Consider the following 27328-nt stretch of genomic DNA (forward strand, 5'->3'; position numbering starts at 1 on the left):
CCCGGAAAAGAACTCCACACATTAGCATATGACGTCATTAAAACAAGCAAACTCAAATCTTGGCAAAGGCCATAAATTTAAAATTCTGTAACCCTGTAGTAATTTTTAAAGAAAATTTGTAATACATTATATTTTGAAAGTTCAATGTCTTCTAATATGAATCCACTGTATAACATTGAAATAAGGGTCTCGGTTTTTAATCATTGTTATTGAATCAGTATAGGCTTTTAAATCAAACCAAGGTCCATGCACAGCCTGGTTAGGTGCAGGTAGATTGCAGGAACATACCTAAATAGCAAAAATAAGATCGCTCTACCGCACACTGTTGACTTTTACTCGATTTTATTCAGAGCAAACAACGCGTTTCGCATACAATGTCCTCAGGTTTGCTCAGGTATGGTCTGAGGTGTGCCTTAAATTACCTTCTAGTCACATGACCAGTTGTTCTTAAAGTCAATTTTTAAATGCCAATATCCAATATTCCCTTTAACAGTTAAGACAATTAAATACATAGTCCACATCCTCAAAGATATCTACACAATATATACACAATTATCATCAAATATATAGGCTACATAATTATCATCATCATCAAAAACCCCCAACATGAGCAAAGAGTTTTGTAGAAATATATATATATATATATATATATAATTCACAGCTGTCATCAATGTGTCCCCAATGCCACAGATACAGCCAAACCAATAGACAATACCCTATTACAATCAATGTACACTACATTACACAACTACCCCACTAACCCCGTTATCATCCCCCCAATGCACTCCTAAGAACACACACACACACACACACACACACACAAGCGCGCGCACACGCACACGCACACACACACACCACACACGCACACACACACAGATGTAAAATGTTCACTTAACTCGCCGACCAGCGACACCCCCTCCTGGGGTCTGAGTTTGTGGCGCTGATTTCCGGGTCCCAATGGAGCTGGATCGGCTCACCCCACGCCACGGAATACCAGACAGCAGACAGACGTGGCTCCCCACTCTACTAAGGCCTCGGCCCTGGCTACATACAGGAGGCAGCAAACCTCCCCTCTTAACTCAGGAAGCGAATAACCCGGCTAGGCTACCTGTCTTCGTCGCCGGCAATCCTAAATGACTGCGAACGACACCCTCCCGCACCCAAGAGTCGAACCGCAGCCGTCACGTGGTCTCCCCTCTCGCTTCCCCCATTCCCCATTTGTCAGTTCCGTTTCAGGTAACCCCAATCAGCCTCACCTGTTGCAGTTCATTCAATTAGTCCAAATTCAGTCCCAGTTGATTAACAATCCCCACAGTCCCACAATTCACTCACATCACGCTTTCCCCCCTCTTGAAAAAAAAGGACTCGTCCCCGAGTCACCCCACTATGGTGACATCCGATAATCGCCAGACCAGACTGGTGGCCTCCGTTGACGGGCAGGACGTCCCCCTTCCGAAGACGTGCTGGGAACCGTGCTGGGCTGAGTTCCTTGTGGTCCCTGATCCACCGAGCCAGTCACCTCAGAGGTTGCTGCCTCCCCCAACGGGGCCAACGGGCTCCTGGCACCCTCTGGTGTTACACTCTGGTCAGCCTGCCGCATTGGTGGCTCCTGCACTTTTGTAGCAGCAGCTTGTCCTGATCGGCAAAGCGGGACCCAGCTGGCACCAAACTGGACCCCTTGAGGCTGGCGTTGTCCGGAGGGAATCACACGATCTGCCTGCCCGCTCACATGGGATGATGCCAATGGTTTTGATGGCACTGCCGAGAAAGAAGTCTATAAAGCACATCAGTCACCCGGTCCACCACCCTAAAAGGCCCTTTGTACCGTCTCTGCAGCTTTGGAAACCCCCCCCAACCCCCCCCCCCCCCCCCGCTTTCTGGCCTTGTTCTGTACCCAAACCAATTCCCCTTCTGAGTAATACTGAAAGTTAGCTCTGAAATCGTATGCCACTTTCTGTTGTTCTGAGGCCTTGGCCTGATGTTTTTTAACCGCCTCTACTACAGTAGACAATGTCTCCCTCAACTTAGACACATAATTGTACACAGAGGTAAAGGTCTCCTGAGGTCCAACCCCTAACATTTGGGGGCAGCCGTGGCCCACTGGTTAGCACTCTGGACTTGTAACCGGAGGGTTGCCGGTTCGAGCCCCGACCAGAACACTTTGGCCACACGGTTGCTTGCCCTGAGCCTTGCGGGAACTACAATCAACACATTCCCGCACCCACCCCCTGACATCCTTGAACCAGCCTGGCCAATAGAATCGGTCCTTAACCTTCCCCTGCAGATGACCTGCGGTGGAGACACTAAGCTGCTCTAAAACTTTAGGCACCATTGCCCAAGGCAACACCACCTGCACCTGGGAAGCAGCATCTGAGTGAGCAGGCGGAATCCTTACTAATCTGGCCCCCCGTACTTCAAGCTGACCCCAGACAGGAGCATATTTTTGCAGATCGAGATCATCTGGCTTCAACCTACCATCAGCTTGTTTTTTATACTCAATTATTCAGCTATTTGTGCCTATTCAGCTCATCCACTTCTACAGACCCTACACGGGACGGACACTCCTGCACTGCACAGACCTTTGATTTGACCGCATCAGCCACTGCCTGAGGATTATGTTGATTCGACCGAGGTCTTTCCTCAAAGAAAGCAGGCAGCCTGGAAAGGGCATCAGCATTGCTATGCAATTTACCTGGCCGATGGACAATCTCATATTGAAAATTCGCAAGCTGCTTGACCCAGCGAGCCAGCTGTCCCTCCAAGCCCTGGCAATTGTGCAACCAGCATAGTGAGTTATGATCGGTTCGCAATACAAATGCCTTCCCCAACAAGTAATGTCGAAAATGCTTAGTGAAAGTAACCATACTCAAAAGTTCCTTTTTTGTTGTGGCATATTTGCGTTCCTGCTTTGTAAGAGCTCTACTAGCATACGCCACCACACGCTCCAACCCACCATCCTCTTGAGATAACACTGCCCCAATCCCCACATCACTCGCGTCTGTATCCAAGAGGAATGGTTTATTGGGGTCTGGATAAGCCAATACAGAAGCAGTGATTAAGCAAGTTTTTAGTCGATCAAAAGCGCTTTGACAGTCGTCACTCCATCGAAACCGCCTTCCCTTCTCTGTCAACTGGTACAAAGGGCGAGCAATATCTACAAATCCTCTCACAAAGCGTCTGTAATATGAAGCTAGCCCAAGGAAACTCTGCACCTCAGTCTGACTAGTGGGAACAGGCCACTCCCTTACAGCCTGCACCTTAGCTGGATCTGGCATTACTCCTTCAGCGGAGATAACATGTCCGAGATAATGAACCTGTGTGGAAAATAGATCACATTTAGATGGCTTGACCTTCAAGTTAGCCTGCCGCAGCTTCCCCAGAACACCATCCAGGCGTGTCAGATGCTCATGGAAAGTGCGTCCAAAGATGATTATGTCGTCTAAATAAACTAAACAAGTAGTCCACTGCAGATCAGTGAGTACAAGGTCCATCAGACGCTGAAAAGTGGTAGGCGCATTACAAAGGCCAAAACTTAGAACATTGAACTCGAACAACCCCTGGCGTGTGGCAAACGCGGTCTTAGGACGATCCTTTGGGTCGACCTCGACCTGCCAATAGCCACTTACTAAATCTAGAGTAGAAAACCAACACGCATGGCTTAGGCTATCCAAAGCATCGTCAATTCTGGGAAGGGGATACGCGCCCTTTCTAGTCACTTCATTGAGCTTCCTGTAGTCCACGCAAAATCTCAACCCGCCCCCTTTCTTCTTAACCAACACCACTGGTGCTGCCCATGGGCTACAAGAAGGGCTGATAATACCACTAGCAAGCATTTGCTTCAGATTGTCTGTCACCTCCTGCTGTAAGTGAAGTGGGACTCTGCGCGGGTGCATCTTAACTGGTTTGGAATCACCTGTATCAATCTTGTGTAGGGTCAGATGGGTCCTGCCCAAATCAGCCTCTCCCTGACTAAAGACTGCCATGTTCTTATGAAGCAAATCCCTAACAGCTTTCAACTGATCCGGGGAAAACCCCTTCTGCCCCACCCCAAACTGACTCAGTAAGGTGTCAACTGTCCAATGCACACTTTCTTCCCCTACACAACTCCCTGACATGTCATGATCCACTTCTACATCAGTAAATAATATGCCTACTTTCATGCCACTTTCAAGACACCTTGCTGGACCTTGCAAATAACTCGAGCTACCAAAATGTCACAATGTTTAGAGATGGAAGGAGAGGGCTCCAACATCCCTTGAGCATAATCTCCCCAACCACTTTGGAGCTGACCCAAAACAATGGCTTCACTGCGAGGGGGCACCGTATCGGCCTGAATAACAACCGGTTGCGGCTCCAAAGAGGGATTAAGATCTATCAGAGGGAACGTCTGGCCCATTATTAGGCAGTGTTTATTGCGCAGATCAACCACCGCACCATACTGCGATAAAAAGTCAAACCCGAGCAAAATGTCTCTGGAGGGAACATCGGATACTAAAAACTCTGCAACCAGTGCAAGCGAACCAAGTTGACACACAGTCTGCCAGCAACCCAACACATGCACCCCCCCATTAGCTGCCATAGCCCTACCTGTATACTAGGGGTGTGAATCTCTCATGTAAAAGACGATACGATTCGCATCTAGATACATGGACACGATTCGATACAAGAAAAGATACATGTTTATAAAAACGATTCAATGCGATGCGATTCGATGCAATTCGATGCAGTTCAAGAATGGAAAGGATTCTGAAAGATTTTTTTATCATTTTCTCAAGGTGCACATTCATTTTATATTATCAATTATCATGGTCATGGTTGTCAATTAGGCAAAAAAAATGTGTGAATATTATTATCTAAACTGAGGTTTGTATCATATACTGTATTGAAATGAAAAAAGAATAGTCTTCATTTCAGTCAAACACAGCAGCCAAATACAACATAAAAATACTTTATAGACTTTATAGATTTTATAGAGTTATATCTGATTGTTTTCAAGGAGCTGTAGCCTTGTTGAGGTGAGACAATACCGAAATAAAATAAAACCGTGCTTAAGACACTCACTCTTTTCTCATATAGCCTACAAGACTAAAATAGGCCTACATATCAAAGAACTCTCTGGGCTTATTTTGTTCCAACGGTAGACCTAATATGCAGAAACCTATAATGCCACAAGTCTGGGTGAATATGAACAAAATAATTGGCTAATAATTTGTGCATCGTTTTAGCAGCAAGGGCCAAATTATTATTTAACATTAAGGAAATCCCTTCATCAAACGTAAGGGGTCTAGTCAGGAGGAAATGTAGTTGAACCCCTTAAAAAATAAAAAAAATAGTATTTGAGGTTTTTGCATTTTTGGCATCCTTAGGGCATGTAGTCAACATTTCTTGATGATGACATCAAATTTATTATTGGCATATTTCCAAAATGGCCGCCGCTGGAGACGCTGAAAACCCAAAAAATCATATTTCAGGGTCTAATGGATCAATTGTTATGGTTTTGATATCAAACTATAGGTTTTCTGGGGTGGTTAGTTCATTTATGAGGTAACTGAAAAGGTCAGAGGTCAAATAAAGGTCATTTCAAGGTCAGATTTACATTCTCAAGGTCAGCGGCAAGGTCATTTTGAGTAAAAATCCGATAAATTACCATATGTTAGATAATTACCATTTTATTTTAGATGACAGAGGACTATATCTCAACTTAAAAGATTCTTGACTCACTATCACTGGGATGGAGGCAAATTATTGATGGGTAATGGGCTCCTGTTCTGTCAAAACTTCCACCAGCACCAGAGGCTGTTGTGGAGCTTGTGAAGTGCTGTTGTGGAGCTTGTGAAGTGCTGTTGTCTTACCAGCCAATGCAGTAGAAGGTGTTCTTGCAAGAGTAACAACTTACCATTTACACAACTTTGCAGGTGTGAAGGCTCTGAGGAGATGTGCACCAATATTAAAAAGATAGTGACAGTGAGGATAAATACTTGAGTGACAATGACAATGTTTTGTTGAACTCTTCAATAATGAAACAAGATTTTTTTTTCTTTTTTTCCATTTTTTTTCTCCAAATTTCTTGGCAAATGATGCAATACTTGAAAATAGTCTGTATCTCACTTGTCTACCTTATTAGGGTATATTTATAAAAAAGTTGACCACTTTAAGCCTTTATATTATTTTTCTGCATTTTGTCCGCCATCTTGAATTTTGGCACTAAAAATAAAGAAATAAATTTGGAAACAGGTTGTTTTGTATTCAGTGGGGTCCTAGCAAGTAAAAAATCACCAGTTTCAAAAATCTATATGAACCGTTCCTAAAATTACACGATTCCCTTCACTAGTAGCACCTGTGACAGTAATACGCTTTTTTAGACAGGTACATACAGTACATATTTATCAAACTCATGGTCTCGTTTTTCAGCTTTTCAGCTTTTCTGCATGAAATGTTGTTTGTTGTAGACGTTGTTATTTTAAGTTAGCTTACAAGTGATTCTTTGGTCGGGACTTTCGTCCAGCTGTCTTCTGAAGCAAGTTAGTCAGGGATATGTCTTCTTTCGTCTGGTAGCAGATATTGGTTTCAGATAAGATATTGAGATGTCATCCAGAGTGTAATGTTTTTAATCCTCAATGTCGGTAAAGTGCAGCTATAATTCTGGTTTGATATTTTTAATTGTGTTTTGTGCTGTATTGAACGGAAAATGAATTGTATACAAACAAGGGATGCATAAGTGGGGTCAAAAATGATCCCAGCGGGTTTTTTTTGCAATATCTTGGTCAGTTTAAATTGTTATCGTTTAATCTTCCATATATTCCTCAAATAGGTTGTCTTTGACATGAGGCCATTTGGATTTGTATCTAATTGGTATATTTTTAAGTAATTGCATTTTTTGTATCAGTACCACACTTTCCATACGTGGGGTGAAAAATGACCCCAAGCATTTTCTATGGAATATTCAATTATATATTAATTTACCGGTGTATTATCAACAACTTTTCATAACATATCAATGTAGGTGTCATAGGAAATTACAAAAAGTACAAAAACCGCATGTTGCCCTGAGGCAACATTGAACCATAACGGACTTGCATATGGCCATACCAAATATTCTAACTAGGGAAGCACCTGTATATGTGAAGTGCATGAGTGTGCTTCATGAAGTTTTATAGAATGCCATCACTATGGTTGAGTATGTGCCCTGACTATCATACCAACATCCATGGCTTTTTGATGTTGCGGTGAAGCTGCAGACTTGCTACAGGTTTATTCCCTGTGTTGCAAGGTAAAACTTTCACAACAGAGTCTAGGTACAGTATGGGGATGGTGATGCATTTGCAGTACTTGCAACAACGGATACCAGCTACCCGACAGGGACACCCATTCTTGTGTGCACACTTGCCACACGAGCAGGGATCTGGTAAACCTTCAGGTTTTGAGATTACAATCTCAGGGACTGATAAACTCCCCTTTCTTACAAAACCATAAGGATCTGCATTTTGTATGTTTTCTTGCATTAGTTGAGGTGCAAGCGGCCCTCTCAAAGTCCATCTTAAGGGCATTACTATCGAACGCAGCAATGCGCAGGTCGTCAAATGTCTCCATGTCCGTTGATGGTTTGAGACATTTGACCAAGAATATTTCTGCCATTTGTGTTGCACTCTGTTGACATTGAGAACCAGATGACAGTTGACATTGAGAACCAGAAAAGAGTTGTCTGGTTTGTGGACAGTGTTCAGAGCTGCAAGTTTGGTTGATATTTTGCTGGTTGTATCACACCCAGTCAGCACATGTAGTACTGGGAGACAATGTGTGAGCGATATGCAGATATCATGAAGTGGTAATATTGATCTTTTCACTCCTGAGTTGCGGATGAGCCAGAACAATTGTTATGTTATCTATAAAGGGGGAAAAAAGTCCCATTCACCTGTAGTGTGATAATAGTGTCATCTGTTGTGGTCATTTTCAGGACTTTCGTCCCAGGTAGAGATTTTGGCACACATCCCATGTTGTTCAGTGGGGTCATATTAGTCTATAACAGTTGAGATATTCTCCGCTAAATGAAGTGCATACAAATCTTACCCAGGACCTCTACTATAATGGCTTTTTAATTGGATTTTGGTTCCAAATTGACCATCACCCTGATAATTAAAATATGAACCTAACCTCTGACCTTTTCAGTTACCTCATAAATGAACTAACCACCCCAGAAAACCTGTAGTTTGGAATCAAAACCATCAAAATTGATCTATTAGACCCTGAAATATGATTTTTTTGGTTTTCAGCGTCTCTAGCGGCGGCCATTTTGGAAATATGCCAATAAAAAATTTGCCACCGCCTAAATTTGATGTTATCATCAAGAAATGTTGACTACATGCCCTAAGGATGCCAAAAATGCAAAAACCTCAAATACTATTTTTTTTAAGGGGTTCAACTAGTTTTTGTAAGTTTTCCCCCTGCTAGTCAGTGACCGAAGTATAATGCATGTGCACGATTCATACTCAACAATGGGAAAACCCATTTTCGGGGTGTTTTCTTATATTATTGTTCAAATACGCGAAATGAAAATGAGCACACTGAACACCTTGTGCCATTCTCAACTTGGAAAATGAAAAATGAAACAAGGAAGTTGGGAGACGGGGGAAAGTGTCAAAATCGTTATGTCTATCCGGTGCCAGACCGACGGGGATGCCGATGGACGCCTAATCACGCCAGGTAAACTGATGGTCGTAAAACTCTTTAGGATTAGTGCTAGGGAATTTAATAAGGACTTTAAAAAGGATAATTAAAAAGGCATAATATCCGCGATGGGACCACAAGAAAGCGGAAACGCATCATAGAGCGAGAGCTAGCCATGTGGGGTAAGTTAAACTACGTAAATAACTAGAGAATGTAATTCCAGGGAATTACGAGTGCATGAAAATCAAGCTAGGACAGACATAGCATAGCTTAATAAAAGTTGATAGTTTAGAAGTAGACAGTTTAAAAGTTGAATGTAGATAGTTTAACAGTTGTTAATAGACAGATAGTTTGATAGACAGATAGTTTAATGAATGTTGAAAGTTTAAAAGTTAAATGTAGATAGGTTAAAAGTTGTTGACAGACTGAAAGTTTAATGCATGTTGATAGACAAATAGTTTAAAGGTCACATTCACTGAGAAACCGTTTAATATTTGTTACTTTCGAAATACTATAGCTCACTCCAAGTTGCATATGCATGCTGCACGTGAAAATGATCTTCTACCCCCATTGCCCGCATTAGCCAATGAAAGAAAATACACGGAAAAACAAGCGAATCAGAAAAAGCCCTTCCCAATGACGCCGAAGGGAAACTGACTATTCATGGCCTCGCCCACCTTGGCTTGTGACCGCCTACAGGAAGACTGGAAGATTTTGCTGCTAGGGGATTGTCTCTCTGCAGCTAGTAGGAGCTAACAGCAAGTTGCCAACATGGCAGAAAAAAAATCGTGCCTGTTTTATTTCTGGCAATAACACATCAACGTTGCATGTCTTGCCTTAGAAACATGAGTTCAGGAAGAAATGGTTTGGATTTATCGTTGGAACACCACCACCGAAGTAGTGCAACATTAGTTCTGTGTTCCAATCATTTCGACCACACTCACTGCCTTAGAAAGTGGTTTTGCATCGATGTTCTGAAAACCTGGTTCTGTACCGTCATGACGATCGACCACCAGCTCACAGGCTGTAAGTACAAACAAACTTTTCCACTTAACGTCTGTTACAAAATAGCATGTTCATATTCTTCACGTTAGCATGCATGAAAAGGGTACAAGCTAGGCTTAGGCTAGCCTATATTACAGGAAGCTACACCAGGCACGTAACTGAAGTGTTCTGTTCGCGACGTGTAAAATCAGAGAATGCCTAATAGGAAGGGCTCTGGTAAAATCCATTAGAGAAATGGTCTATTTTCCCGAATGTAGCCTCTACAGGCCACTAACACGCCAGGTGTAGCTACTTCCATTGATTAGGCCTATTGGAAGCTAATTGTTGCAGTACATAACGCGAACGGAATGCTTCAGTTATGTGCCTGGTGTAGCTACACTCATAAGAAACTGACCACACTACCCAGAGATTTAGCTTGTTGAACCTATAATCTTCTAACCTAAGCGTTAAACCACAAATAATAATATTAGCAACAATATTTTATGCTCAACTAAGTACGGGTATTGTTCTAGTCTAAACAGGGAAAATCAAAAACACAATACCCCTGCACTATTAGGCTAAGTTGCTATCACTAGAGCTCAGGTATATACACTTCAGTCTAATTTATGTCTTCTTGCCATTATTACATTGACATACAATGATGTTTTGTTTGATTACTTGCTGTTTACTTAGTGTTTTGTATGTCTTCCAGAGCACATCCTCATGTCAGGCTACACAGCTTTCTAGCCTACATTAGGTCATCACGTTAGAAGCAAAGGTTTGTGATCTAACTTTTATTGTTGTGCTAGTTAGTTTCTAGAAGTCTTTTTCTAGTAGGCTAATACAGGTTCTTATGTGCTCGTCAATGTTTTGGAAAGTCAATTCATGGGTTTCTTCAGGTCACTTTCCACAGGTGTATAAAATCAAGCACCTCGATTATGAATGCAGACTGCATGATGCTTGATTAATACACCTGTGTAAATGGACCTGATGAAACCCATGAATTGCATAACAGATAGAATTGATATTACCGAATGTCTTCTTGTGGGTATGCTACTTAGTACATCATACACCTTACCACAGTCACTAAAATATTTTTGTTTCCATTGTGCCAGTACAGTTTTGTGAGATAGTGAATGTCCTGTGTACTATTAGTATCTTGTAACTTGACAGTAATACACATTTATTTACTTTAGGTACCCAAACAGAATACTTCATGAAAAGTATGAGTATTGATACAAGCACTTCAGATACACCATGGGCATGGGGGCCTGCTACCTCTACTGCCATCAAGCCTGTTCATCCAAGGCCAGCTAGAAGACCTCGGGTTGATCAAGAGGAGGAGGAGGATGAAAGCGACATCTCCACAATAACACCTGATGGCTCCACCTATGGCCCAGCGCAATTAAAGAGCAATGTAATAAAATCATCACAGCCAACGAATGTGTTTTGTGTGTTGTCCCTTCGGATCCCCAGGACAATACAAGCCGAAACAACAACTCAGACCAACTCAGACAAACTTTTCCCTAAATAATCCCAGCACCATCTTACAAAGGATCTGTAGGCCAGATGTCTGCATCGTCTGGCAAAAAGAGGACATTGTTAATTCTGTGCATAGTTTGGATGTTCTTGTTTTGTGTTTGCATTATTTTAATAGACTGCAATATTACTATTTGTCAGTGTTTCACGGACCACCTAGCAAAAAAAACAGTAGACCTACTTCAACAGTATATTACACAATAGGCCTTCTTACTGAACCACCTTGCTTATTGTCTTTGCACCTTGCTTATGGTGTCAGAGGATTCATATGATTTAAACTGGCATAGGTTACATCAGTGTTGCAGAACTGTTTGGATTTACATACAAGTTGGTTCAATATTGCAAACAACTCATCTATTATATTTTACCACATCTACTTGTGGAACACTTGAGATAGCTTGTGGACCACACTTTGAGTACCACTGCTGTATGTAAATATAATAAAGTTGTTTATAGAAAATTGACCTGTTTTGTATATTTGTTTTAGAAGTTTCATCAGTTTTTGTCCCTTTTAAGCTAAAGGTTTATCTTACCTTTCATATCTTCTGTCTCACAGAGGGCCATAGTCGTCATAGTCGAATGTTTAGTGCATTTTGAAGGGAGTACATTATGCTAAGGCAGACTGGTTCTAATCCTGGGTACAGGGTCATACAGACAACAGGGGTACTGGTGTTGCCCATTTTTCTAACCACATGAGCAATCCCCTTACGAAAAAGTAGTATAGGAATCTTATAGTATTTGGGGCAAAATATTATAGTAATCTTATAGGAATAATTGGGACATACTTTAGAAGTACTACTAATAACTATAATATCCTGTAACCGCTATAGTTTTTCTATAGTAGTCTTATAGTACCTATAGTATGTCCAAATACTATAGTATTGCTATAAGATTACTGTAATATTTAGTCCCAAAATACTATAAGATTCCTATAGTAGGCTACTTTTTCTGTCATACGTGACAGAAAACAACTTGAGAATTGGCTAACCTCTGCCAATGTCAGGCTATCATAGTTCTCATTACCGGAGAAGTCTTGCAGCACACATTCTCTGCTTCTGTAGGCATTCTGGTACAATTCCAGCAAAATATAGCTAGGTAGGCGTGTTTGCATTTAGATCTATATATATATTGGGCTATGACCAAGTGGTCTTTCAATGATAGTATCATGGAATTCAAACCATAACTATCTAGCTATTCTGATAGCATTAGCAGGCTAGGTCAGTGGCTGAACTGCATTTAGGGTGCTTACCTGTGTTGTGAAGTAAAATATCTACTAGGAAGATTGCAAAGACTTTTGACTGTGTAAAGAAATAGGTCTTTATTTTAAAACGTTTCCAACTGTTTATTACTTGAAAGCAAGATGACGATTGTCACAAACGTTTACCTCTTTTAGGAGAAATTTTAAGCTGACAGGCAATTGTTACCATTCTATTAAACCAACATTCACCAACAAACGATCAGGAAGCGGTTCTTCTTCCTACTCGAACACTAGGATCAAACACATGAAGTTGTATCTCCGAAGACATTTTGTGCAACAGTTTTGACTCGAGTTTTAGCCAGGTTTTAGCACTGTAAAGTTGAATATGGAGCATAGCACAGGCAGAATCGGATGAGGACGCACTGGAGGAAGCGTCACAGTACTGTTAGCCAATCAGAGGTGAATTAATTAGCATGTCATTAATATTCATGACTAGAGGCGAAATCCAGTCGTTCCTCCCCGCCCACCTTCCCCACCAAACTAGAACAGCATGAAACAGACGCAGGACAGCATTTTTTTCACCAAAACCGGCTCACAGGGCATTCATCAATACTACAGACCACTGCAACATTAATGAAAAAACCATGAGATGAGACCTTTAAAGGCTCTATATAGGTAGATAGTTGAATGACAGTTGGAATGGCTCTAATGTTTACTGTTTACTGAGGGCATTCATACTAATCATTGATATCAATTGCAACAGCCAGAGAAATAAAAATCCGGTTCGAATCCGGCATGATGCCGTGTGCGCCGCTGTCACCCGTTAATTTTACGCTACGCTGTCCGGTGTCCGGTGGTCATCGCGATCGCCAGTCCGTGCGTGTGGGCTGGCTGGCACACGCGATCTCTTATGAAGCCAAGTGCCTGTTTGTATCTGTTTGCTTTCTGTTTGGTGTGCTGTTTACTGAGGGCATTCATACTAATTATTGATAGTGATAGTCAAGGTTATTGTTTCAGATGGCTGCCTTATGTTCTGCTTTTCTCAGCTTGAGGTTGCGTTTAGTCTGCCCAACATACATAAGGCCACAAGGGCATATCAGCGCATAAATGACATGGGTAGATATACATTTATAAATTCTTTGATATTTTATTTTCGACCGGAATGTGGGTGGCTGGTAGCCTGGTCCTTACCGCCTGTGACTACGTTTCTCTTCGTCATACAGTCTGGACCAAAGTAATAATAATCTGTCTCCGTAATGGGCGGATGCTTATTTCGAGGTTTAAAATCATTGGAGTTCCCTTAACCAATCAGCAACGTTTGGTAATGATGTATGCTGTGCGCCGGAGTTCAGGCTCTTACGCTTCCCACTTCTGCTCTCAGTAGTAAACAGACCGCTGGCCAGTATGTAGGCTACCTGACTGCCAGGGCAGTCTCTTTGTAGTGGATATATCCCTAACTTGCGCCAGCCACAGACCGAGAGTTGTATACCAAAAGTGTCATGTCACCGAGATTATATCAGCTCTTGTCACACGCCAGTTTTCCTCTTATCTCTTCTCGCCGCTTATCAGACGATTGTTGTTCTGCGCAGCCCGGTGACTTCGTCGGAGCTACGGAGTTTACTTCGTCCTACACGGGGCTGTTCAGACTTCACTCTCGGATAAGTTGGATTTTACTGATGACCTACGTGTTATTTAACCTAGAGCTTGCTCAGTTAAACTAACAGTTGTTCGGCATAAAACAACGCAGCCTCACCTTGAGCCATGCTCGGTGACTGGCTAACGTTACTGTCCACAAGCACAGTAGCCTCGCCTGGAGCCCAGCTCAGCCACAGGCTAGCCTCTGTCAAACACAAACACGGAGCGGTTTACCTTGAGCCCAGCTCGGTAACCGCTAGTCCCAGTCAAGCATAATCACAGCAGCCTTGCCTTGAGCCCCGCTCGGTAACCGGCTAGCTCGCGTCAAGACACACCGCCTCGCCTTGAGCCCCGCTCGGTAGGCTAGCTAGTAGCTAACATTCCATTCCTTAAGTATGCCGCATTGATTTTGTAAAGGTAATTTGAGAGTAGGGGGGAGAATAACGAGCAGCAAACGTTTATTTGAAAACATGAAAAGTAGTGATGCATGTAGTACACTTGTGCGTTTAGGTTTAGTATCACCATCTGATAAATCAAACTTTTCCCAAAGCCAGTTGGAAGGAGAGCTACAACGTCCTTGCCATTTATAAAATTGACAAGACAAGCCTCTTGCTCCTGCTTGATGCCCTTGAGAGTTGCGACAACTTTGCGGATAGCTTCTAGCGTCTCTTCCTCCGTCGCCATTGTTGCTGTGCTGTTGAACTACAAGCTTAGCTGGACTACAAGCAACTCGGCAGGCAAGTGTGCCATCACTCAACTGTTCGCTGATTGGCGCGGTCATACGCGAGCCGCATACTGTGGGTTGGGCCAGACTACGTGCGAGGCTGAAATCAAATTTTGGCCAGAAGTACGTAGGATGGTAACACCAGGCTAGGTGGCTGTTTTAGTATCAAAAGTGTTGTCATGGGCACATCTACCACATGTATAATTCCCATAGACTTGAGAAAGCCAGTTTGTCTGTGTGGGTTCCTGGTACACGGAACTAACCACCATGTCTCTTCCTGCCTCTTTTGAAACAGAAACGTGGAAGATCCCCTGGGGATCAATAACGTATCTATCTATCTATCTATCTATCTATCTATGTAAGAAGATATATGATTAATATTTGGGTCACATTCAAGGACTTTCCAGTGTTTATTTATGATCTTTTTCACTTGTCTCGAAGCAGTAGAGTATTCTGACACAAAACAATTCTGTTTTCCTGATTATGTTGTCTAGGGCGAGGATGTAATAGCTCTCCTCTATCCTTCTGATTAGCCCTCTCTCAAGCTATATCAATAAGAGCCTGACTGTATCCCCTCTGTTTAAATCTTTCTCCCATCTCATTAGCCTTAACGTTGTAGTCCTCTTCTCAACCTGATAAATTGTCCATAAGGGATGTTGTCAATGAGATGGTCAGGATGGAAGCTAGTGGCATGTAATATGGTGTTTCTGTCTGTTATCTTATGGTAGATGGAGGTGTCTAATTTTCTTTCACCATTCACCGTAATTATAGTAAGTCTAAAACATGGATAGTGTGTTGACTGTATTCTAAAGTATCTCAGATCTCAGATTCAGATAAGTGCCATTAATATAATCATTGAGAGACTTGAGTTGATCTTCACTGGCAGAGAGCCCCAAGATGATGTCATCAATAAATCTGAGATAAAACAATACATTAGCAGCAAAAGGATTGTTATTAAATATAAATCTTTCCTCCCATAAACCCCACATTTGCATAATTGGGAGTGAACGGTGACCCCATGCTTGTACCCTGGGTTTGTAGAAAGTATTTTTTATTGAACATGAAATAGTTAGAGTTTCATTTACACTTTAAAGCATTTCAATCACAAGAGTGATTCCAGTATCTTAAATCAGTTGGTCTGGAAACTAATCCACTCGCATAACTCACATAGCCTAACTCACAGTATGTTCAGACCAGCACTGCTTTCTAACCAGTCAAAGTTAACCACATTAAAACGAAAACAACAAAAATCCCTATTTTTAACATGAAAAGAATGAAACCAAAATGCAGCACAAAGAATGCTATCTCAGAATTAGCTTTATTGGCCAGGTTTGTGTACAAACAAGGAATTTGACTACGGTTAATCTTTGCTCTCAACGTACACAACAATCACTTTACATATAAAGAACAAAAACAGTAAGGACAGTAAGAAATATACAAAATACTGTTAAAAGTATACAATATAACAATACAATACAATAAAATATACAAAATATATACAATAACAATTGAAGAGAGGGATGGAATAGTGCAGTGCAATGGTAATATATTAATAACAATATTGTAATTGTAAGGTTGAAATTATACACGATGAGCAGAACAGTGGTGATTGTCTTTATTCAGTGTAAGGGTGGGGGCTATTTCTGAGCCTTTTTCTGGACAGAGTCAATGTGGGGAGACCACTTTTGGTCCTGTGAAATGGTAGATCCCAGGAACCTAAGGGAATCCACAGTGGACACTGTGTCATCCTGGATGGTGTGTGGGTGTGTGTGTGTGTGTGGGAGGGGGGGGGGTGTTCTCCAGGTGGTTCTGACTGCTCCATTGGACCAGCTGTTCCACCTGACTGTAAGCAGACTCGTCATCGTCTTGGATCAAACCAATGACGGTGGTGTCATCAGCAAACTTCAGGAGTTTCACAGACGGGGTCTTTGAGGTGCAATAATTAGTGTAGAGGGAGAAGAGCAGCAGGGAGAGGACACACCTCAGTGCTGATAAACCAGGTTTTGGATGAGATGCTCCCTAGTCTGACATGCTGCCTGTCAATCAGGAAGCTGATGATCCACTGACAGGTGGTGGTAGGCACTGAGAACTGGGTGAGCTTCTAAGGAGTTCAGGGATGAGGTTGACCTTGGAGGTCACAGCTAAGAGAAAACCAAAATAACTCATTCTTGTAATGTTTACATTTCTTTAAAGTGTACCCAATTGGACAACAACCACAGACATTTAACAGCTAAAGTGTTGTCTAATCTGGAAATTTCCCCACAGGTAGGGTGGCCATTTCCAAAACACCAAAAAGGACACTTTGCGGCATTTAGTGAGGCAAGAATAATTACACAGGACTATGGTGTAGGCCTACTCTAAACTACAATACAATTTTGTCCATGATATTATGATACAGTGATTCTGAAATACTCTATTCATTGCAAGACAATTTGATACAATTTGGTACATCATGATGTACGTGTAACAGAAGAGGAAAAATATTCCTGGAAAGGCTAAAAGTGTTCACAGTATTTGTATTTATTCAATACATTGGGGTGTCTGTTTCAAAAACTGCAAAAAAAATTCCTTTGTGCCAACATCCATCAGGCTGCTGAACAAACAATAAGACCCCTTGTGAGGATACCTAGAAGTGAAAACTCTCGGGCCGGGACGGGAGACCCCACGAGACAAATAGAGGATGTGTCGACTCTCATGTCCCCAGCGGAGCCAGTGCTTATGCCAGCAACACGCAAGGATGCAATCAAAGCCACAATCCACATCCTCCATGCCCAAGTTTCAATGACCTCACAGCGTGGCCCGCATTGAACAGAGCCCCTGCCATGCAACCCCTACCCATGATGTGTCAGCCCCCACCCCGGACAAGCCTCCTCTGGAGGGCCTACGCGTGCCAAGGAATGGCGAGCTGAAGAATGGCGTGAACCATGTCCTGACACAGGCATTTCTTGCAGCTGCACCAACTCCTGATAAGAACTCCTGAATCTTGAACCAGTTTCGAAAAAACAGCAAACTCGTCTCAAGGTCGTCCTCATGGAAGGTGAGGTGAGTCATCATGAAACAGTGATTTTCCTCTCCAGAGGCTCTGGGCTGCCCCCTGCCCTGCTCCTTATAAATGAGAATCTTTTTTCCTTGAATGCTAATAAAACTTGACGACTGGGGATAGATCGGGCTAAGAAAGTCTACTAGTTTGTTTTTGTCCTATTCTTGATTGAATTTTTATTCTTTTCATTCACTACTTCTTTATTCCTACACCACTGCTGAAGGCTACACAAGGGTACCCAGCCCATACACATAAAGGGCCCATGAAGGGTACCCAGCCCATACCCATAAAGGGCCCATGAAGGGTACCCAGCCCAAACCCATAAAGGGCCCATGAATGGTACCCATCCCATACCCATAAAGGGCACATGAAGGGTACCCACACATACCCATAAAGGGCGTAGGGGGTACGGAAAGTCCCCTGCGTCCCTCTACCCAGAAAGGATAAGTTAGACACAGAGTTGCAAACACTTCAAAGAGGAAATAAAATCAGTGCAGAGACATGAGCAATCTCCACCAATTAGTACTGCCTTTAGACCATTATTTATCTTGCTTTTAGAGTGTGGAATGCATGTGTGTATGTGTGTATGCTGGTGCCTAATCACAAATGAAGTTCCCTCACAGGAAAAGTGAAGTTCTCTTGACTTGACTTGACTTGACTATCTGAGTGTCTTACTCTGGCATATTCTCATGTGCTACATGACACTCAATATGCTCATGGCTCATAGGAAGTGTTTTTGTGCTTCCTTCTCACTTACAGTCTGTTAGACACACACACACACACACATACACACACATGCGCATGCAAAAGCGTGCGCACACAGACACGGAAACAAATGCCTGAGAATATGTGCTGTCCTGTGGAAACTCTTTAGCTATGAAATATCTTATTACAAATGTATTACTTTCGTTTATCTGTTGAACAATAATAAAAGCCTACTGGGTTAGACATACAAGCTTTCCACTCGCCAAACTATTAAGTTAGTTTTAGTTTTATTGCTTCTGCATCTTTTCCTCTCCATGATAGTAGCTCAAGCTTATATCAGGAATACAAGAGTGCATCCATTTTCACTGAGGAACCTTAGAAATATGCTCTCGAGATAAGCAAGTTATCCTAATAAAAAGGGTTGGTTATCCTAATGAAAAGGGCTGTTAGCAAACAGCAGAATATACATTTCCATAAGAACCAATAGAGGGAGCCAGAGTTTTGTGAAAACACAAGCATACAGTACCTCAGATGCCTCTATTTCCCCACCTGCATCACATTTTCCTTGAGAGAATGTGCTATTTTGGACCTTCAAACACAAACACACGCAGGGAACTATAGTGTCATATTTTGATAATTAAATACAGATTTGATTTGAGAGTTTCAAAAGTGCCTAATGCATTCATACATGACCATGAAAACCATGTAGGCTATCTTCAGACCAGAAAATACATTTTAACGTTATTTTTCATGAACACACAATTGTACATTAGGCCTACTGGTACAGCCCTGGAGCATCTGAACAAAAAAGGACAAACAGATAGACAGAAAGCAAGAATTCAGATCTGCTCAATTTTGCCAGTGGCACACTTTGCACAGTTTTCCAGATATGACTCCCTTTACACAAATAAACACATTCAAAAATAAGCAGTCAGTGGACAGACAATGCCCAGACTGGCATCACGAGATCTGAGACCAGACCAGAAAAGAGCCCAGACACTGTATTCTCAGGAATTTTCTCCTGACCAGGCCTTAACTGAGGATGCCCACTGTATCTAGGTAGCAAATGTTCGTCACACCAATATTCATAAGACTGCACTAAAACCTTTTTTTGACAGAGAACATTTCAGACTGGCCGAAAATTCCACTCTAATGGGAAGTTTTATAGTAGTTAAGTGAACCATTTGCACTGGTCAAAAAAGCAGAGGGCTCTCTTCTTAAAATGATTATCTGGCCTGCATGTCTGCACTTGTTTGACCCCTCTCCCTCCCTCTCTCTTCCCCTCATTCCCTCAACCCCCTCTCTCTCTCATGTGTGGTTCACCTCTTCACATGCTTGATGAAAAATGACTTGGCAGGAGTGGAACGAAAGAGACCAAACTCGAGCAGTGACTGCTGCCGCTGCAGGCTCATTAAAGCTGAGCTAGTTAAGTGGAGACTTTTTTTTAAAGACAGCACCCAGATGCACAGCTGGCGAGGCAAATTCACAATCTCATTTCTCCCATCCATCTGCCACCTCGTGCCTGTCAACATGGCAACTCATCACAGCGACACAACGCACACACTGGACATAATAGCCATACAATTCACACATATCAAGGCTTTAGAACATTGTCATAGCCAGTTATTTGTTAAGGGAATGAACCAGAAGTCAAGTCGTCCTTCCTTTTGAGTGAGCAATTTCATGCTTTCCACCATTATATCCAAGCTATTATGGGTTTGTCATTTTGTTGGACCTTCATTGCCTAATTTGCATTCTGGATTTCCGTGCCTGGATCAGCTCTTTAATGTTCTTTGAGTTTCTTTGGTTTTACACCATAGCGACAGCATGTTCAGCTGCCAAGAATTGTGTCTTCATTCATTCATCCCTGCATTCATTAATTCATCCATCAATTTATTCATTCACTCACCCACCCATTCATTCAGTCATTCATTCACCCACCCATTCATTCAATATGTGAATTATAACTGAGTTTTGTTTTTTTGTTTGAGCCAAGTAAGGTAGAAGCAGAAAAGGATGACGTGCACCAGGCATTAGGCATACTATGTAACTAGACTTTAAATACAAAACAATCTGCTCTGAGAAGTAAAACTGTATCTCTTCTTCTAAGCCTAATCATTCCTAACACTGCTGGAAGCTCATATAAACACAAGAGCACATACACATGAGAGGCAGTCTAAACCTAAATAGAACATGGCTAATCTCCCCAGTGACCTTTTTACCACATTCAGACTGTTTGCCCTTTCTCACCGATTAATGCTAATTCCCTTACTCCGACTAATTGATTGTTTTATTTTCTCTCTCCCCTGTTTTCTAACCATCCTGGAGAAAGAAACTTGCTGCTGAAACCCCATCCTCAGAGTGAACATGATTCAACTCATGGAGATATAAATGTCCTCGCATCGTATTCCCCCCCTTAGAACATCTTTGTGATTTCCGCCGGTGGCATCGTTAGCAGAACAAATGGAGTAGTGCGACTGGGGCCGCAGAGTGAGACACTTCCTTTCCAGTCCTGGCTTTGAGTTCTGTGTTATAATTAGCCACGCAACAGCATGCCAGCCTATGGAAGGCAGACAGTTCTGCCAGGGGATTTCACAATTATGTGACAAATCAACGATGTGTTTTTTCCCCCCTCGGTTAACTTAACGGGTGAGAGAAAATTGGATCGTAAAGTGGGAGAGACTGATTGCGAGGGAGTGGGGAAGGAGAGGAGCAATAGAGAGGGACATTCCTCAGTGGGGCTAGTGTGTTCAATTTGAAAATATGATTCAATATCATTACAGCCTTGTATTGGTTGTGAAGAGAAGGCAGGGTGTTCTTTCCTGCCTTATAGGCTGTGCCTCAAACTGCATACTTCCGTCAGTAGGCTACACAGTGTGCACTGAACACTTAGGCCTACTTGCGTTGTGCCCAATTTTCGATGGTTAGTATTGTCCCAATATCTGCACTATATAGGCTACTTAAACTAAGTATTTGAAGTGTGCAATTAGGCGGTTTGAGCGGCAGCCCTAGTCTTTACGTGTAGGCTAGCCTACTTCAGCATTATCTCCCTGGCCCAATACAGTTGGCAACAGTAAACACTGCCATTCAAGAATCGGAAGCTTAAAAACATCCACAGGCTACAGTGCATGACCCATACAGGCCTATTTTGCTTATATATAATATTTAATTAGCTTCGTTTGTTTGAGGGGAGATAGAAGACGGAAAAGAAAAGTAAGAAGTGGTCTCAGACAAAAAGAAACAATTGACATGAGAATATGGCACCCTGCGGCAAAAATGACTTGGGATGCCCCCTGCTGAGTCGATTCAGTAGCTCATTAAAGCCACTGTTCTCTCGCCACACACGTGTACACACAGTCAGACACAGCCACTCACTCAACTGTCACACACACACACACATGCACGCACACACACACACACACACACACACACACACACACACATACACACAGAGCCACTTACACACAAACACACACAATGTACTCAGACATCCACAGAAGTGCAATCAATTGCACACATATCAAATCCACGTACATATCAAATCACAAAATAAAACTAGAAAATGTGATTCCAGGGAATTACGAGTGCATGAAAATGCAAAAATGGCTGCTGAATGAAATATTGTTGAATATTGTCTAAAATATAATCTAAGTAAAAAGATGGAGGTCAGATAGAGAAAAAAGCTGGCGGGGAGCCATAATTGATGACAGCTTACAGTTGAAATGGCCGAACAGTTAAATAGTTTAAATAGTTAAATTATTTTATAGCAAATTGTATTGAGGACTTATTTTGAAGTTGAAGTTGTGGGCAGAGGAAACAGTTGGCGGGAGCCATAGTTGATGACAACTGACAGTTTGAAAGGCTGAACAGTTAAATAGTTGGATAGTTAAAATGGTTAAATTATTTAAAATGGAATTATTGTAGTGAGGAGTTTTACTTTGAAACAGTTGTGGACAGAGGAAACAGTTGACGGGAGTCAAAGTTTATGACAACTGACTGTTGCTAGAGTAGTTATGGTGGTTGCTATGCTGGTTGCTAAGTTAATGTTGGTTGCTAGGTTTTAACTGTGAATGTGGTTGCTAGGCTGTTGCTAGGGTACTTAAAGTCGTTTCTAGGTTGTTGCTAGGGTGTCCATGGTAGCTACTATCAGAATTTAAGGAGTTACTACAGTGGTTTGCTAGTATAATCATGTTGGTTGCTATGGAAACTGACATAGATGCTTAATTTCAATGGTTGCTAAATTGGTTGCTAGGTAGGTGGTGGTTTAATATAGTAGGCTAGAGGCATAGTTGATGATAACTGACAGTTGGAATAGTTGAAAAGTTAAATAGTTGGATAGTTTAAATGGTCAAATTATTTAATAGGGAATTATTGTAGTGGAGACTTTTATTTTGAAAATTTCTGGTGGGCAGAGGAAGCAGTTAAACAGGATCTGTAGTCTTAATAGAGCCAGATTGTATGCTTAAAGCCTGAGACAGACAGTTGCTGGAGGTGGCCGGAACACTTGGCATAGGATTCTAAGTGCCCTACTGTGATGTCATAATCGCCAATGTTAACTCTATGGGGAAATTTTTAGTAGTTTTTAATTAATAGTTAAAAAAGTATAAATGTTACAAAGTTGAAAAATACATAGCTAAAGTCACCTAAGTAAGACCTACGCAACACAGTTTGAACGAAGTTTCTACGTCAAATGGTTTAAGCTGAATTAAAAGAGAATTCCGGTGTGATATTGACATAAAGTGGGTTGAAACATGATACCGAGTGTGAACGTATGTCTTATAGCTCATCTCGGCTTGTCCCCTGCACTCCAAAATCTGGCGCTAGTTAGCCGATGCTACCAACAGCTTTTTCGGGCATCGGGCTAGCCATGCAAATAAATCACTGTTTTACACCATTTACGAGGCTCAATGTATCTCCACACTTCATTGGTAGACTTCCGAGGGCCCTGACATTTAAAATGAGACATTGAGAACTTTGAAAAAACACTGGTAGTTTACTTACAAGACGATTTATACAGACAGTATCTTCACGAAGTTTAGCGTTTGCAGCCATCTTGAATTTAGTCACGATAAGTCGAGCGACGAGTAAAAACTAGAAATGCAATTCCAAGGAATTACCAGTGCATGAAAATGCTAAAGTTGTGATGTAAAATATCATGTATAGTTAAAGAGATGGTTACTACGGTGATGGTAGGATAGACATGGTGGTTGCATAGCTTATTAAAAGTTGATAGTTTAAAAGTAGACTGTTTAAAAGCTGAATGAAGGTAGTTTAAAAGTTGTTGATAGACAGTAGATAGTTTAAAAGTTGTTGATAGACAGCTAGTTTAATAGATAGTTAAATTATAGTTTAAAAGTAGACCGTTTAAAAGTTGAAGGTAAATAGTTTAAAAGTTGTTGACAGACTGGAAGTTTAATGAATGTTGATATTGAAAGTAGTTTAATGGCTGTGTATAGGTAGATATTTGACGATAACTGAAAGTTGGAATGGCTCTAATGTTTGCTAGCAGTTATGCTAAGATTTTTAACTATGCTAACCATGCTACTTAGCTAATGTTTTATAGCAGTGCTAGCAATGTTAACATGCTAACCATGTTACTTAGCTAACGTTTTCTAGCAGTTTTGCTAAACATGCTAACTATGTTACCAATGCTAACTATGCTAACCATGTCACTTAGCTAACTTAACTAATGTTTTCTAGCAATTTTGCTAAACATGCTAACTATGCTAGCAATGTTAACCATGTGACTTAGTTAACCTAGCTTATCATTTTTAATAGTTATGCTAACTATGCTAACTAGCATGCTAACATGCTAACTATATTATCCATGTGACTTAGCTAACCTAACTTATCATTTTTAGTAGTTATGCTAACTATGCTAACATGCTAACTATGCTAACCATGTGACTTAGCTAACCTAGCTAATTATTTTTAGTAGTTATGCTAACTAGCATGCTAACATGCTAACTATGCTAACCATGTGACTTAGCTAACCTAGCTAATCATTTTTAGCAGTTTTGCTAAAAATGCTAACAATGTTAGCAATGCTAACATGCTAACTATGCTAACCATGCTAACTAGCTACAGTGGGTAGGAGTCATAGTTGATGACAATTGTTGACATAGTTGATGACAAGTTAAAAGTTGTTGATAGACAGCTAGTTTAATAGATAGATAGTTTAATGATAGTTTAAAAGTAGACTGTTTAAAAGTTGAATGTAAAAAGTTCAGTAGTTTAATGGGTTGCATTGTTTAACAGTGGATTATTGTAGGACTTTTATTTTGAAACAGTTTTGGGCAGAGGAAACAGTTGAATAGGATGTGTAGTCTTAATTGACCCAGATTGTATGCTTAAAGCCTGAGGCTGCAGGTGGCCTGAACACCTGCCATAGGATTCTAATTGCTTAACGGCCGCATTATGATGTCACAATCGGCAATGTTAAGTCTATGGGGATTTTAAAAAGTTTTTCTTTAATAGTTTAAAAAGTATAAAAGTTTAAAAGTTGAAAAGACATAGCAGCTTGGTCCGATTGAATAATAATAATAATAAAGCTTTATTTGTATAGCACCTTTCATACACAGAATGCAGCTCAAAGTGCTTTACATTTGAAGCATGTAACACAATAGTAGTCAGTCAGTCATTATCAATCACTTTTCTTTGCTGTTTATGATATGCTCAGCAACATATCAAAAATATAGAAAATGACGTCATAAGACTGGCAGCCTTAACCCTCTTACCCCCCACAAGCACGCCATATGGCAACTGTGGCAAGGAAAAACTCCCATATTCCAGGAAGAAACCTTGAGCAGAACCTGACTTAATAGGGGGAGCCCATCTGCTTCTGGCTGGCTGCGCCCTCCAATAGTAGCAGATGTAGAATAATCTGAAAATGTAGTCTACAGGATAAGATGAGTTAACTAAAAGCTTTCCTGTACAGGTATGTTTTCAGATCTTTTTAAAAAATATTTACTGAACTCGCCTGCTTGATGTACAGAGGCAGGGTGTTCCATAGTTTGGGGGCATAATGGATAAACGCAGCTTCTCCACTTTGTTTGTGGAGCACTTTGGGTACGATTAAAAGATTAGAATTGGATGATCTAAGTTTCCTTTGTGGTTGATAAGATATTAAAAGCTCAGAGATATATGAAGGTGCTATGCCATTCAGAGCTTTGTAAGTAATTAACATAACCTTAAAATCAATTCTATAGGAAATAGGGAGCCAGTGCAGTTCAGCCAACACAGGGGTGATGTGTTCTCTCTTCTTAGTCTTAGTTAAAAGTCTAGCCGCAGAGTTCTGTATGAGTGCCAATTTCTTTAGATGTTTTTTGGGAAGACCAGTGAAAAGTGCATTGCAGTAGTCTAACCTGCTAGTGATAAAGGCGTGAATTAGTTTTTCTGCATCTTGTTGAGTTAAAAAGGGCCGCACTTTGGCAATGTTTCTCAAGTGGAAATAGGCTGTCTGAGTAACTTTACTGATATGGGGCTTAAAACTTAACTCTGCATCTAAGATGACACCGAGGCTTGTTACTTTTGGTTTGACCTGGTGTGCCAAGTTCCCCAGATTACTAAGAATAATATCTCGCTTTAGTTTTGGTCCAACCAGAAGTACCTCTGTTTTGTCATCATTTAGTTTCAAAAAGTTTTTGCTCATCCACTGATTAATGGAGGTTAGGCATGCAGTGAGGGAGCAAAGGCCATCTGGGTTAGTTGGCTCAACAGAAAGATACAATTGGGTATCATCTGCGTAGCTGTGGAAGTTTACATTATGTTGACTTATGACGTTTCCCAATGGAAGCATATATAGAGAAAATAGCAGGGGACCAAGGCAGCTCCCCTGGGCCACACCAAAAGGCAAGTCATGTTTTTCAGATACATGATCTCCTAGACTGATATAAAAATCTCTGCCAGTAATGTAGGTTTGAAACCAGTTTAGAGCATTATCAGAGAGACCCACCCACTTCGCAAGGCGGTGAATTAGGATGCTATGATCAATGGTGTCAAATGCCGCACTCAAATCCAGAAGAATAAGGATTGAGACTTTGTTTGAGTCGGTAGCTAGTCTGAGATCATTGACTATTTTTACTAGAGCCGTTTCTGTGCTGTGATTTGATCTAAAACCTGATTGGAATTTTTCAAGGATACTGTTTTCGTTGAGGAAGGTATTTAACTGATTACAAACAACTTTTTCAAGTACTTTGCTCAAAAACGATAGATTTGATATAGGCCTGTAGTTGCTCAGATTGGTATGGTCAAGATTTGACTTTTTAAGTAAAGGTTTCACAACAGCGGTTTTAAAAGCAGTTGGAAATATACCTGTTTCTAATGAGGTATTTATTACCTTGAGAAAAAAGGGAGCTAAGCCATCATATACTTTTTTGAGGAATGTAGTAGGGATTGGATCTAAAACACATGTTGAGGAGCCGGTTTGAGTTATAATTTTACCAAGCTCAGATTGAGTAATAGTGCTAAAGGACCTTAATTTTGGGGGGCTGTTTTTGGGTGTACTATCAAACATATTACTTGTGTTACCAATAGCCTCCCTTATAGAAATGACTTTGTTTTTGAAGAAGTCTGCAAATTCTTCGCATCTTAGAGAGGATGCCTGACTGAGTGTATCAAAAGGTGTTTGATGCAATAGCCTATCAATGGTAGAGAACAACACCCTAGAGTTTCCACTGTTTTCAGCAATTACCTTAGAGAAGTGGTTCCTCCTCTCATTCCGAATAGCTCTATTATAATTTGCAATTTTTTCTTTTAGAATGGCACGGTGAACCTGTAACTTAGTTTTTCTCCATGTTCTCTCAGCTTTCCTACATGATCTTTTTAGATCATGGATATT

General features: G+C 41.2%; 1 long non-coding RNA gene across 1 annotated transcript; it reads left to right on the forward strand.

Annotated features, from left to right (window-relative positions):
- Positions 1–14825: 14825 nt before the first annotated feature.
- LOC121705695 lies at positions 14826–26801 on the forward strand. The gene is made up of 3 exons (XR_006030868.1): positions 14826–14906; positions 18201–18208; positions 26788–26801. It is a non-coding gene; the product is annotated as an uncharacterized LOC121705695 (long non-coding RNA).
- Positions 26802–27328: the final 527 nt, after the last annotated feature.

This window comes from Alosa sapidissima, chromosome 3 (assembly GCF_018492685.1).
Source record: "Alosa sapidissima isolate fAloSap1 chromosome 3, fAloSap1.pri, whole genome shotgun sequence".
In the NCBI taxonomy this organism is placed as follows: domain Eukaryota; kingdom Metazoa; phylum Chordata; class Actinopteri; order Clupeiformes; family Clupeidae; genus Alosa; species Alosa sapidissima.